At 36.6% G+C, this 14768-nt stretch overlaps 1 pseudogene; it reads right to left on the bottom strand.

The window, feature by feature from the left end:
* Positions 1–197: 197 nt before the first annotated feature.
* LOC120171747 lies at positions 198–12877 on the bottom strand (annotated as a pseudogene).
* Between the last annotated feature and the right edge of the window lie 1891 nt (positions 12878–14768).

The raw sequence follows: 14768 nt of genomic DNA, 5'->3' as shown, positions 1-14768 counted from the left end.
GAAAAACGAGAGCAACCCGGTCGAATCTTGTTCATGATCATTTATGTAGTTCGGTAAATGTCTGTTGACAGAAATCGAACTGCTCATGAGCGATTTGAGCGCTTATGATCCATAGTCTAATTTTACTATCACAGGACCTAAACATATTGTAAACCCTAAATTGCCTCTATCTTCTCAATGGATTGGTAGTCCAAAAAATAAATATGGGCTGCACTTTTATATTAATTAGAAACAAGCAGAGTATTGAGTTATACATTAGAGCCTAAAAGAGTTGGATATTATATTTACAGACAGAATGAAGTTAGACACCTTCCAAAATGCTGCAACGGAAAAGTTGGTTGAATATCCCGGGTGGCTATTCAAATGCAAAAGGCATGAAAGCGTCGTCATCCAAAAGAGCATCGACGTTGAGGTCTTCATCACCATTAGCCACTTCTGTACTGTTCAGAACCATGTTGCAAGCCTGTAGAAGAGTATCACCAAACTATTCCAGTCATTTATATACATATTCACAATCAAAACAGGTAAGTTTCTGAATAATCAAAAAGCTTGTCCAGAATCCACTAGTTGAAGCAACAGCAAATAACAATGGCAGGGCAAGTTCAAGGTGCAAAGAACTATCTTCGGATCGGCTTATTGTTACGTTTATTGAACATCATGTACACCTGCTGAATTGCCAACTTTACTGAAATAGAAATCTATGTCAAGCTGAAAAGATATACACCTTGTTTTCTTGAATCCCTTGAACCAATGTCAGCAGCGTACGATATTGACCTTGTCCTTCAGGATTCTGAGCCATGGACTTTACCCTAGTAAGTGCCCTCTGCAGCCTTTCTTCAGTTTGTTTTCTTCCCTCCTTAAGAAAATCATAATCATCCTGGGGGCGTGCACTGTGGCTCAGGTTCCTTGGTAATTGCATCCCGTCGAAATCCTCGCAAACCACTCCCTTTACGCCTTCACCGTAAAATAACTTTCTCCAGAATTCCCACTGACCAGATGATCGTTCTATACTGTTTCCTTACTTGGTGTCCTCTAACATGGGCCTTCAAATTCAAATTTTCGTAAGGATAAGGTGGTAAATAAAGATCAACAGATCCGAAAACTGAAGTGTTAAATTTCACGTTTATGATGATGAAGTCCCCCCAGTTTTTTTTATCAGTAAATGTCAACAAATGAAGCAGGTTATGGCACACGAGCCCACAGAAGTCGCGTGGGAACAGAGATGGACCAAGGGGTGTGGTTGCACCCTAAATATTTTAAAATTTCTTATATTTTAAATTTTTTCTTTGTATTCTCTATTGATTATCTAATTTCACATTCTTGAAATTTTATAGCTTCGCGTCCCTAATTTTTTTTTAATATAATTTCTTAAATTTACACCCTTAACATAAATTCTTACGTCTGTGTCGGCGTGGGAAAATCGTCTATGAAACCATCACTATATTAAAAAGTCGTCACTGAAGGATTCCAGACATTGGATGATCTAATCCCTTTCCTGAGAGAGAAAAGGAAAAAAAAAAGGAAAATATAACTAAGATACCAACAAGACAAGTAGCAATGAACCTGAATTTTGACAATTCTTTGCCGGATCAACAAGAATTCTTTTCTTTTCTTCCAACCTCAGAACTTTTTCTGGATTTGTGTTGCAGCAGTATTAATCATCACATCACTTTGCAATGGCCTGCGAGTCTTAGTTGTTAGAAGTGAAATGGCGTGTTCATCAGGCACACAATCACCAGACTCGCGCAACTGTTTCCACTGGAAAGATTGCATCCTGAACATTTGGTGTATACGATCAGCAGCTTGTGTGGCATTACATACAGCAGTAATTGAGTCCGTCAATGACGTCTTGCACATTGCCATAATTCAGAGAAGTTGGTATTCGATCTGAAACTGTTTGTATAGCTTCCCTTTGATCATTCATTGTGAGAAAAGAAAGGTAACTGGTCAAGGAATATTCTGCAAGGAAACCAGAGATTCCTTTTTGTTCATTACCGGAGGCCAAGTCAGCAGGAGTTCTTCCCAAAGGAAATTCTGGAGATGGATCCGAAAGAGCTCCAGGAGCTGCTCCAAGGGAGACTAGTATCGCAACAGTTTGTTCTCTGAGATTTGCAAAATAAAAATAATCGTACACAAAAAACATTATAAGTTAAGCTTCTAATATGGCATTTAATTTATCACAAGCCTTTCAACAAATGCAACAAAACCTGAGATGTTATCAAATGATTTCATAACCAAAGAGTACGTAATCAGATTACATCTAATTCAGTCGGAATTGTCAGGCATATAAATTATAGGCTCTAGGCCAGCATATAACACAAACAAGAGTAAGTTTGTGTTGGAAATAAAACACTCACACAAACAACTTTTATTGAAACTCAAACAAATATTACAAGAGTACTCTCACTCAAAAACAAGAACTACAACTCACTCTTATAAGACTTTGCTTCTTCACTCACTTAGAAGCTCTTAATTTTTCTTGATGCTTAAAACTAAAATGGGAAGGGGTATTTATACTACTCAAGAACAATCCTACACCACACAAATAAATTAATTTAAACCATTACAAATTCAACAAATATCTAACTCTCACCTAACTAAATTGATGTAAGCAATGACATCATTAATTAAATGATGTAAGCAATGACATCTTTAATTAAATGATGTAAGTAATGACATCAATTTAGTTTGGGTTTGGGTTTAGGCTCTCATAATGGATCAAGTTTATGATCCAACACCCTCCCTTAAACTTGATCTCGTGACCCCTAGTAGGTTCCTTAATCTTAAGAAGTCTTCGCTGGTCAGTGGCTTGGTAAAAATATCAGCAACTTGACCTTGTGACTTCACATATTCAACTTTCACATCTTTTCTTGCAACACACTCCCTTATATAGTGGTAGCGAATATCAATGTGCTTGCTTCGATCATGGAATACTGGATTCTTCGCTAAGGCAATGGCTGACTTGTTGTCGACACAAACCTTGGTAGGCTCTTCTTGTATCAAACCAATCTCCTTCAATAGATTTCTAAGCCAAATTGCATGACAAACACATGAGGTAGCAACAACATATTCCGCTTCACAAGTGGACAATGTGACAATCGGTTGTTTCTTTGACATCCATGTGAATGCAATATCTCCCATGAAAAATACGAATCCAGTAGTGCTCCTTCGATTATCTATGTCTCCACCCCAATCACTGTCGCTATATCCAACAAGCTTGTAATCATTAGAAACTGAATAGAACAAGCCAAAGTCAATTGTACCTTTCAGATAGCGAAGAATTCTCTTTGCAGCTTTAAAATGGGTGGTTGTTGGGGATTCCATGTAGCGACTAACCAATCCAACTGCGTGAAGAATATCGGGTCTCGTGCAAGTTAGATAGCGTAGACTTCCTACCAAACTTTTGAAGAATGTTGGATCTACACTTTCGCCTTCTTCATGTTTGGTCATCTTGATCCCGTATTCTGCCGGTGTGCTTATTGGCTTACAGTTCTCCATCTTGAACTTCTTCAGTATCTCCTTTGCATAGCTTTCCTGTGAAATGAAAATTCCATCATTTTGTTGCTTAACTTCAATGCCAAGGTAGTACGCCATGAGCCCCATGTCTGTCATCTCGAATTCTTTCATCATCACATCCTTGAATTCATTAAACATGCTTGGGTTGCTTCCAGTGAAGATCAAATCGTCCACGTTGAGGCACACGATCAAAATATCTTCATCTTTGATCTTGATATATAGAGCATGCTCGTAGGGACATTTGTTGAAACCATTCTCTTGGAAGTACTTGTCGATTCGGCTATTCCATGCCCTTGGTGCTTGTTTTAGCCCGTAAAGAGCCTTCTTCAACTTCAACACCTTGTCTTCATGCCCTTTGACTTCATAGCCTGATGGTTGCTGAATGTAAAGTTCCTCTTCAAGAACTCCATTTAGGAAGGCGGACTTTACATCCATCTGTTGTATCTTCCACTTGTTTTGAGCTGCCAAAGAAATGATTAGTCTGATAGTCTCCAATCGAGCAACAAGAGCAAATACCTCATCATAGTCAATTCCAGCCTTTTGACTATAGCCTTTAGCAACTAGCCTCGCCTTGTGCCTTTCAATCTCTCCTTTGGCATTTTGCTTTGTTTTGTACACCCATTTGACACCTATCGCCTTATGTCCCTTGGGAAGTGAGGTAAGTTCCCATGTGTCATTCTTCTCGATGGCCTTGATTTCTTCGTCCATCGCATCTCTCCATTTCTTTTCTTGTACCGCTTCTTGAAAGCTCACTGGTTCACAATCGGCAAACAGACAAAATAATGTAAGATTATCTTGTCGTTCAGTTACCTCATAGAGATCTCTAAGGCTTCTTGTGCGTTGCACAACTCTTTCACTTTGACTCCCACTTGACGATGATGAAGGTGATGAGTCTCCTTGAGTGGTTGATGTTGGTGAAGTGGGTGGAGTTGCAAGCTCTTGTTGAGATTCATCTAGTTGCTCCCTCATTGTCTGCTCATCTTCTTCAAACTGAGGAAAGAAATTGAAGTCATCTGTATGAGAGTTAAAATCCCATTCTCCTTCTTCGTTGAAGACCACATCTCGACTAATCACAAACTTCTTATTGTCTGGATTGTACAACTTGTAGACCTTCGAATTAGCATCATAGCCGATGAAGATAAAACTCTCGCTTTTATCATCAAGCTTCGTTCTTCTCTCGTCTGGTACGTGAACATGGGCTATACTTCCAAAGGTTCTCAAGTGGGAAATGCCAGGCTTTCTTCCACTCCATGCCTCTTGCGGTGTCTTTCCCCATACACTTCTTGTTGGAGATCGATTTGACAAGTAGACTGCACACGATACTGCTTCCGCCCAAAATTCTTTGGGTAGTTTCTTGCTTTTGAGCATGCTTCGTGCCATGTCGAGGATTGTTCTATTCTTTCTTTCTGCCACACCATTTTGCTGGGGGGATCTAGGAACTGTCATTGGTCGACGAATTCCATTTGCTTCACAGAACTCTTGAAACTCCCTGGAAGTAAATTCTCCACCTCGATCGGATCTCATGGCTTTGATCTTTCTACCGCTTTCTCTCTCCACTGCTGCTTTGAACTTCTTGAAGACTTCAAAAACTTCTGACTTCTGTTTCAAGAAATATACCCAGGTTTTTCTTGAAAAATCATCAATGAAGAGAAGAAAATAGTTATTGTTACCGAGAGAGCTTGGCTTGATCGGTCCACACACATCGGTATGGATGAGCTCAAGTGGCTTCTTAGCTCTTGTCTCTGACTCCTTTGGAAAGCTTTTCCTGAATTGTTTCCCGACTAGACACCCTTCACAGAGTTGGTCAGGATGGTTGATGTGAGGTAGTCCTTTCACCATCTCCTTCTTAGATAATAGCTCTAGACCTCCAAAATTGAGATGCCCAAATCGAAGATGCCAAAGCCATGATGCATCTTTGTAGCAAGCTTTCAGGCACTTTGCAACATCATTTTGTATGTTGATCAAGAACATTCTATTCTTTGACATCGACACTTTAGCAATGAAGTTATTCTTATCATCTTTTATAGAAAGATTATAATTATTCATATGAATATCATAACCTTTCTCTACCAGTTGCCCTAAACTTAAAATGTTACTTTTCATATTGGGCACATAGTAGACATTTGAAATAAATTGATGTCTCCCATCTTTCAAACGGATAAGAATGTTACCTCTCCCTTTCACTGCTATTGTGGAATCATCTCCAAACGAAACATTTCCACTTACTGACTCGTCTAGCTCCACAAACATGTCTTTCCTTCCACACATGTGATTGCTTGCACCACTGTCAAGATACCAGGAATTTGCTTGGCCACCATCAGTTTCCTTTCGTGCTAGAAGAAGAGTTTCTTTGCCATCTGTCTTTTCCTCCACGTAATTGGCCTTCTCCTCAATTTTGTTGTTGGGAGCTCTACATTCTGAAGCATAATGCCCAAATTTTTGACAATTATAACATCGAATTTGAGATTTGTCATACTTTGAGTTTGGATTAATTCTTCCACGGCCTCGTGTTGAGCTTTCTCCTTTCTCATAGTTGTTGTTGGAATTGTTATTGTTGTAATTCCAGCCTCGTCCACGACCTCGACTTCCACCTCGTCCATGGCCTCTACCTCTGCCTTGGCCACGTTGGTTTCTATCATTGCGTTGGCTCTCATGCATATCCTTGAGTTGCAGCTTGAGGAGTTGCTCAGTAAACTCATGCTTCTTTTATGCTTCTCTTCGTATGCTTGCAATGATCCTTGGAGCTGTTCGATCTTAATTTCTTCCAAGTCTTTAGTTTCTTCAATCGTCACGACGATGTGCTCAAATTTGGGATCCAACGAACGGAGTATCTTCTCTATTATCCTCACATCGTCTAACTTTTCACCATTTCTTTTTAATTGATTAGAAACAGCTACTACTCTTGAGAAATAATCTGAAATAGACTCAGATGCTTTCATGTTTAAGGATTCGAATTCACCTCTTAATGTTTGGAGACGAACCTTCTTCACTTGCTCGGATCCTTTGTAAGAGGTTTGCAGCTTCTCCCACGCTTCCTTGCTAGAGCTTGCACTTGAAATCTTTTCAAAACCATCATCATCTAATGCTTGATAGATGAGGTAGAGAGCCTTCTTGTCTCTCTTTCTTGAATCCTTCAAAGTTGTCTTTTGATCTGGTGTAAGAGTAGCAAAAGCATCATCATCCGCAGGCTCGTTATAGCCTTTCTCTATGATATCCCACACATCTTGTGATCCAAGAAGTGCCTTCATTTTGATACTCCAATTGTCGTAGTTGTTGTTGTTGAGTGTCGGAACTTGGAATGGTGCCATACCATTTGCCATATCTCTCAATATAATGAGATTTTGTAAAATCCGATTGCACGGATGAATCCGGAACGATGAAAAAAAACTTTGGAGGGACTTGGACAACTCGGTCAAGGGCTCCAACTCGGCTGACTCGGCTCAACTCGGTGAGTCAACTCGATTTTCTGGCAGCAGTGTTCCGGCGGTGTGTGGCGGTGCGTCAGAACTCAGATTGAGAAAATTCTGGCGGCGTCGTATTCCTCTCGTCGAGACCTTCGATCTTTCCAACTCTCTCTGATGCCACTCTGTTGGAAATAAAACACTCACACAAATAACTTTTATTGAAACTCAAACAAATATTACAAGAGTACTCTCACTCAAAAACAAGAACTACAACTCACTCTTATAAGACTTTGCTTCTTCACTCACTTAGAAGCTCTTAATTTTTCTTGATGCTTAAAACTAAAATGGGAAGGGGTATTTATACTACTCAAGAACAATCCTACACCACACAAATAAATTAATTTAAACCATTACAAATTCAACAAATATCTAACTCTCACCTAACTAAATTGATGTAAGCAATGACATCATTAATTAAATGATGTAAGCAATGACATCTTTAATTAAATGATGTAAGTAATGACATCAATTTAGTTTGGGTTTGGGTTTAGGCTCCCATAATGGATCAAGTTTATGATCCAACAATTTGGTGGTTCTTGCCTGCCGCAAAAAGCATCCCAGTGAAGAGCAGTCCATCCATTCACATCACGAAAATTTACGCTCACTCCAGCAGTAACAGTAGGTTTTATTGCCCATTCATAACCAAGAGCAGATGCCAAATGTAGCACACCTTGTCCCTTCTCGTCTAATATATTAGGCCCTTTACCATCTTCAATTATTTTGTGAAGAAGCCATGAGAACAACTTTTTCATCAATTTCTGAAGGAGATACTCCTTTTCTTTATGTTTAGACAAATCCTGACCGGATGAGGGGTCTACAATCTGGTGGCATTCCTCCTTGTTCATTGATATGAGTTTAGTAATTAACTCTCGTTTCTCCACAACACCTTCAAACTGATGATTAGGAGGGCTGAAAGATTTCAGAGAAAGTAGCATCTCAAATCGCAACAGCATTTCTCTTGAAGCAACATCATAGATATCAAAAACATTTGTCTTTAGTGAACCCAGCTCGGTAGTCAAATTCTCGGACTTCACTACAAGCTAACCTGTTGGAACATGTGATATAAAATGGCACTGGCCCAATATTATGAGGTGGAGCATGAGAAGAAAGAATGCCATCGGCAATAACCTCAGCTGGAACCTTCACTTCCCCAAACATACATGACCAGCTATATTTTGATACTTCCTCTTGACTCTTCAAAAATGTTCCAATAATCAACACCTGTTTCATGACACAGAAAATGAGAAGGGAAAGCCTACTTTTTCTAACTTTCTGTCAAAAGAAATTTAAAATTATGTTGCTCAACCTTGAAAATACTTGCAGCAACACATATTCTATGTTGCTCGGACTCTTTATTTTTCATGAAGTACTTGTGTCTGACACTTCGATACGGGGATATGACCTCTAAGAATCCTCCAAATATATGGAAAAACGTAGAAAAATATAACCATACCCGTGTCCGACACTTACACCCAAATCCGAGTAACATAGCATATCTACATCAAAATGATAAAAATGAAAAGTGCACAATAAAACATGGCAGCAATCTACTTTTCAATGAGAAGGCTAGAGATAGAAAAGGCGAAGTGAATAAACAAGTACTAATTAAATTCAACTTTCTAGTTGAGAAACTTCAGTTCAGATTCACAAAAACTTCAATACCTCGGTTTCTAGGTCTATGTAAGCCCACTTCGGTGAAAAATCAACTATGCTGAAAAGTTGTTCTTGGGAGAGAGAGGGGCTCAAAGAGGAATCATCAGATACATTTCCACACTCAACAGTGCTCCAGGAAAAACCAGACGAGGACTGCATCTGCAAATCATTTACTTCTCCAAGTTCTTTAGAAACCCACCGTGAAAAACTGTTAACTTTCTTTAAGCTTTCTTCTCCATCAAGTAATGATTTTTTTCATAGAGTAAGCATAGTTGACATTGCCATCCAAATATATATCATTCTCAGGATATGTTTTAGTGACAGAATTAGAATCAGCATTTATAAGTTCCATTTGAAGGTTTTTACGCGCAGGCATCTCATTTAGAACATCATGACTGGTAAATTCCTTAAAATCATTCGGTAAATGAAAATCATGAGTATATTGCTCAAATGACCTAGTACCATATGACAATTCAAAATTTGACAACGGATCCATAGGTCATTTGGGCAACTCTAGGGGATTTCCAAGCTCCTCACTTGCACTCTCAACAGCTGAAAACTTTCCATCCATCATGTTTTCTTGTTGCAAACTGATGCTCATAGAATCAGATTGAGAATATAGAGTTCTTTGAGATTCAGTCAAGCAAGTACCATAACCATTATTCTCAAGTCTATCTCTATGAAGATGTGAAACTTCGTCCACTCCAGGAATTGATGACCAACCTTCATGATCATATTGAAAGAGTTTCAAGTTTCCAACTGGCTCAAATGCAAAATCGTAAGACAATGCTTACCTGGATAAGGATGTGGGAGAAGAATGGCTCAAGAACCCAGAATCTGTCTTGTCCATCGCAGTAGAATTTCCACTTTGGGGGATGTACAGAATCTAGAACTTGCTTGGTGAATATCTTCTGCATTGAATCTCATAGAAATTGCATTCAGTTGTATGCATAATGAGGAGGAAAACTAGTAACTTGATCACAAGTGCAGAATAATGGCATAAAGATATGAATTTGAACAGAGACAAAAAAAAAATACCAGAATCAGCATCTTCACATAAGGATGTTAAAATGCTGGTAGGACTTGCTCAATCTGCTTGTCCTGAAGGTGTTTTAGTATGACTAACAGAATAGCTAGAAGTTGAAGGACTGCTTGTTTGAGAATTTGATACATCACTGGTCTCTCTTATGCCTCCAACCGTCCTACCCTGAAGGAAAAGAAAACAATATGGGTCTGAAGTAAGAAAAAATTCACACGTGGAATAATTAACTACTCAAAAAAACTAAACAGTGGTCTAGTCAAAGTCAAACTTCCAAGGAATTAATAACTTCGACAGGAAAAAATAGTTTAAAAATTAGAATTAAACCACTCATTTCTGAATATTCACTCAATTAATGTTGATACTTATAAAGGCAATAGTAAGTTTGAATTTTAGACCAGATAACACTACAACAAGAAACAACAAAATAGCTAAAGTTCAACCCCCACTCCCCTCCCCTCACAAAATATTCCTCCACCCCCGCCTCCCCTTAAATCAGTTCAGCAGTAGTTCTTATTAATGAAGAACCAGACATGAATTTAGGGGAACAAAGAAACTAGTCAACCTGAGTCCTTATCTGTTCATTTGTTTTTTTTTTTATCTAAAGTTGTGTAAGAACGGTGGCTGTTAGAAACTGTATGTCACAGTACAATAAATCTTGCAAATAATCAATCATCTAGCCTTTCTCAAAATTAAAAGGAAAAACTTAGGATTTTAATAGAAGAGGGCAGTACCTTGACTTCCAAGTAGTGCACAAACACTATATGCATCAAATCCCAACAATATTGAAAAAATCATTCAAAAAGAAATTAACAAAGGCTGTAGACAAGAAACCGAGAATATAATTCCAAAATACTTCACCAAAATCCCTATGAACTCATAGATCCAGGAGGCTTACTGAACTCATAGTTATATAACATTATTTGCAGAAAAAGTACTGGATATAAAATTTTCAGTCCTAAAAGTGCTCAACTTGCTCTATAAGTCTATGTAAGAGAAGATGATGTACTCGTTGTAGCAGAAATTCTAAAGAAAATGGATCACGACATAACTATTACACGGCACAAACTCCCACCATCACTAACCAATAGAGGTTTCTTAAGAAGCTAACAAGTATTACATGGTCCATGAGGCAGAACCATAAACAAATTTTAGAACATTGTTATCACAGATACTACTTTATGCACTTATCAGTGATGCATAAAAGTGCCTTAATATTCCGGGATTATTACACATTTTCGGAGTTAAATATAATACTAATCAACCAGAATTAAGAAATACAAAAAATAGAGCAAAATGTCAAACAACTTTACTGCTTTAGGGATGTGTGACCTCTGGGATGCCTATAACTAATTGAAAAAGCAAAAAGTATTTATAAAAATCAATCCATACTGTTCAAGCATCCAATAGTTGCGCCTTTGAAAACTGTCATTCTCTTCCCGTGGGCATAGTAGCAGTGCAATACGTAAATGCTTCCGACCTAAAAATTGCTTTCAAGACGTTACTCTTAGGAAAATTTTCCAATCCAGGAGTACGAGCAATAAAGACTTCTGAATTTGTAAAATTATAATACAAACAAGAAAACTTCATTTTCTATAGATTCATTGCTTACCTTCAGCTTCTCATGAGCTTCCTTCACGGTTTTTCCATCTTTTTTCTTCCTCCAATCATGTCCATCCTTCCTAAAGTACCTTATAACCTTTCGATCAAAAAGAAAAACTGAACCACCTAGCAGGTATAAAACTCGTGTCAATCTACTTGATTTTCTAACCCTAAAATCAACCATAATTTAATCAAATAATCTTTCACAGTCATAACATCAGTTTGCATAATTTACTTAAAGCATTTTCGTTCAGCTTAATGATTGAATTAAGGAAACTTTTCAGAAACGTATAGTATAACAACAAAACAAAATTAATATACTTCCAAAACAATTATTCAGAGTAATTCTATCAGTTGCTTGGTAACGATGATATGAACATGTCCATTAGCAATAAATAAATATTTTCATAAACTTTATCCAGCTCTGAAACGTTCTTTATCATTCATACTTGAGGGTCTGTTTGGAGGCTCTGATGAAATAAGAAACTTATGATAATTACGAAGAATTTCACAGATTTCAGCAGGTCGCAACCATCTATGCTGAGCTTCCAATAATTTCTGTTCAATATCTGCAATCAGGAAACAAAGTATAATTAACCGAGTGTATACAGAAGCAAACATTTGAGAATGGGGTAATAAGACCCTGAATCTAGCAAAGATAAAAAGCAAAATCAATTCGTTAGTTCAGGGTTCAGACATGTCCGGGAGAGAGAGGAAGAGAAAGAAGCCTATTTTAGCGAGAACCTTTTATTCATGCTATCATTAAATAGCATTCTTGACTCATATTTCGCTCAAAAAAACTTAAGGTCTGATAATAAATGAAAGTAGTTATCTAACTTGAATCATGCACCAATTCCATCTAGTACGAAAACATTAATCATAATTTTCATTTTCTGTTTCCAGAATTCTCAGTACCTTAAAGGGAGATAAAGCTGCAAATTGTCCATGTTGCAGAAACCTTCTGCTTTGCATAATCTAGATGAAAACTTAACTGTCTGCTTTTATAGAAGATTATCGAGCTTCCATTGCAATTCCAATTGGTGTGTATATATATATATGTATCAGAAATGATTACCACCACCAGCACATTCTTGTATTTACTAAGCCTATTTGATAGAGTTAGTATATACATATGAAGTGATCCTACTTCAGAACAACTTTATAGCTAGGAAAAATACTTTCCAGTCCTCTATGCAAGCAGAAGAAAGCTAAAATCCCCTTTCATTCCGCCACTGGACAATCAAATCTTCAAGGATTTTCCCGAATAAATTGAGCTCTTAAATGCTATCAATTCCTCAATTGCAGAATCAAGTTATGTAACTTACACGTAACTATATTTTCTAAACGGAAACTCACTAAAAATAAATATAAAATAGATAAAATGATCAATAACAGAACTGCACGCAAATTCAGATTAAAACCGCGTTAAACGTGTACGCGGATCTAAACAAAGAATATACATCAAATTTTTTTTTAAAAAAAGGGAAAAGTTAGTGAAAAAGACAGGCAGAAAACTGACCTAATCGGGGAACCAAAGTAAACGAGTCTCGATCCGCCATGATAAGACGAAACGATCGATTTGAATTTTGTTTTTAATTTTCTGTTTGATTTCAGAGATGAGCTGCTGATTTGATATGATATGATTTTTCCTTCTTTTTGATTGTTAATTAGTTTTTCTTTTCCTTTTATATTCATGGAGCTGAGAAGACTTCTGAAATTGAAAACGTGAAACGGAATATTTTCGGGATTTGCTTTTTTCTGTGTGAAAGTCGAAACTCGAAAGTTCAGGTCGTGCAATTGTAGTAAGTTGAATGTTTACCAACTGGTAAGTGCTTCAAATTCTCGGCGGAGGATCTGAAAGTTTTACAGCTTTTTAGTTGTTTATACCTATATCTTTAAAGATAAACTAAGTAAATTGTCAGAGCAAATTTTTATTTTTATCATTGATTTTCTAAAGTCAAAAATCAGTTATTAATGATATTGTTTGTTACAATCCGTTAACAGATATAATGAAAATCACAACTACATTGTTATTTGCTAACTTGAATTGCCATGGTGGATAGTTAAACTGCAATGGTTACCGCTTTGCAATTGTAAACAATCAGTTAAGGGGTCGCGGCTTGGACGAATAAGAATTGAGGGAGGGGTTCTTTGGTTGTCAAAATTATGGGAAAATGACTAAAAAATATCGTTTTCTGTTTGGATGGTTCTTCCAATGGTTCTTCGGGCAAAAATTGTGTGCTTAAGACTGCTAAAGAAATTGAGAAAAATAGAAAGAAAAAGAAAAATGAGAGAACTTTTTGGCTTTTTTATTTTGATTTTGTCTTTATAAGTTTTGCATTAACAAATAAAGAATACTTCCATTTTCTGTCTTTATGAGTGGAATGATGCTTTGGATGGATTGAGTATTTTTGTTAAAGAATGCTTTTATTTGAATGGTTGATGAAAGTTTTTTGTAATGACAATTTGTATGGATTTTCAGATGAATTCTTAGGGTATTATTTTGTAATGGTGGTGTTATGTTGTAGAACAGAATTCTTACGTCCCCTTTTGGAGCTCCTATTGATGTCCCCAGTGAAATATTGACACATGATTTATATTATTTAATTTATTTAACATTTTTTTCTGTTTAATAAATCCACCATTAATTATTATTAACATGAAAAATGAATCATCTCTTATAAATCTTTATCAAACTCTTAAAGTCTTTCATAACTAAATCTTAATCTTCTCTCAATCCTCTCATTTTCCCTAAAAGTTTTAGGGTTCTAGAATGATTCCTTTCTTTGAGCTTAATAACTTGTTATCAAGCGTTCCTCACTCTCCACCCCCCTCCACGACTCATTTTCTATTGCCTTAATGACTTTCTCGACTTGATGACTGTGTTCCAACCTGAAATTCCCACAATGACTCTCAAGTTTGCTTCTCCAACTTTCATCAATTTTTGATATTTTTATTGTTAAATATTGTTGATTTTTATATTTTGAATGTCATATTAAAAACAATATACTTTTTTATGAATAAATTTTATTTTATTAATGATACATGCATCACAAGACTCACATTAAAGGAAGATGGACTAATGCTTCTAAGTGATTCGCACGACAAAGGATTAGAAAAGAAGAACATTAGAGCAACAGACTTGCAACTGCTTTTTGAATGGAGTCCTCATGTTATTTGGTTGACATGTCTTCTGGAGTTACAACTGACTGTCTCTTATCTTTCCAACGGTTTGCCTCAATTTGATATCGGAAACTCAGGATATGTCCATTTTAGTGAAAACAATACATGCATAAAATCCTATATGGTATTAATATGTGATTTTTTTTTATAAATATTATGAATTTTCAATATTTTTAATGATTATTTGTAATATAATATAGGATGATGCATTATCTTTTAGGATTATATTTATCATTTTATTAGGAATTAAGATAGAGTAAAAACAATTATCTTTAGTTTATTGCTATTAGGACATATTTAATTTATTACAT

Source organism: Hibiscus syriacus, unplaced genomic scaffold (genome assembly GCF_006381635.1).
Source record: "Hibiscus syriacus cultivar Baekdansim isolate YM2019G1 unplaced genomic scaffold, ASM638163v2 tig00111835_pilon, whole genome shotgun sequence".
NCBI classification, from domain to species: Eukaryota; Viridiplantae; Streptophyta; class Magnoliopsida; order Malvales; family Malvaceae; genus Hibiscus; species Hibiscus syriacus.
The sequence above is the reverse complement of the archived record's forward strand: the minus strand, read 5'-3'. Positions and strand labels throughout refer to the sequence as shown.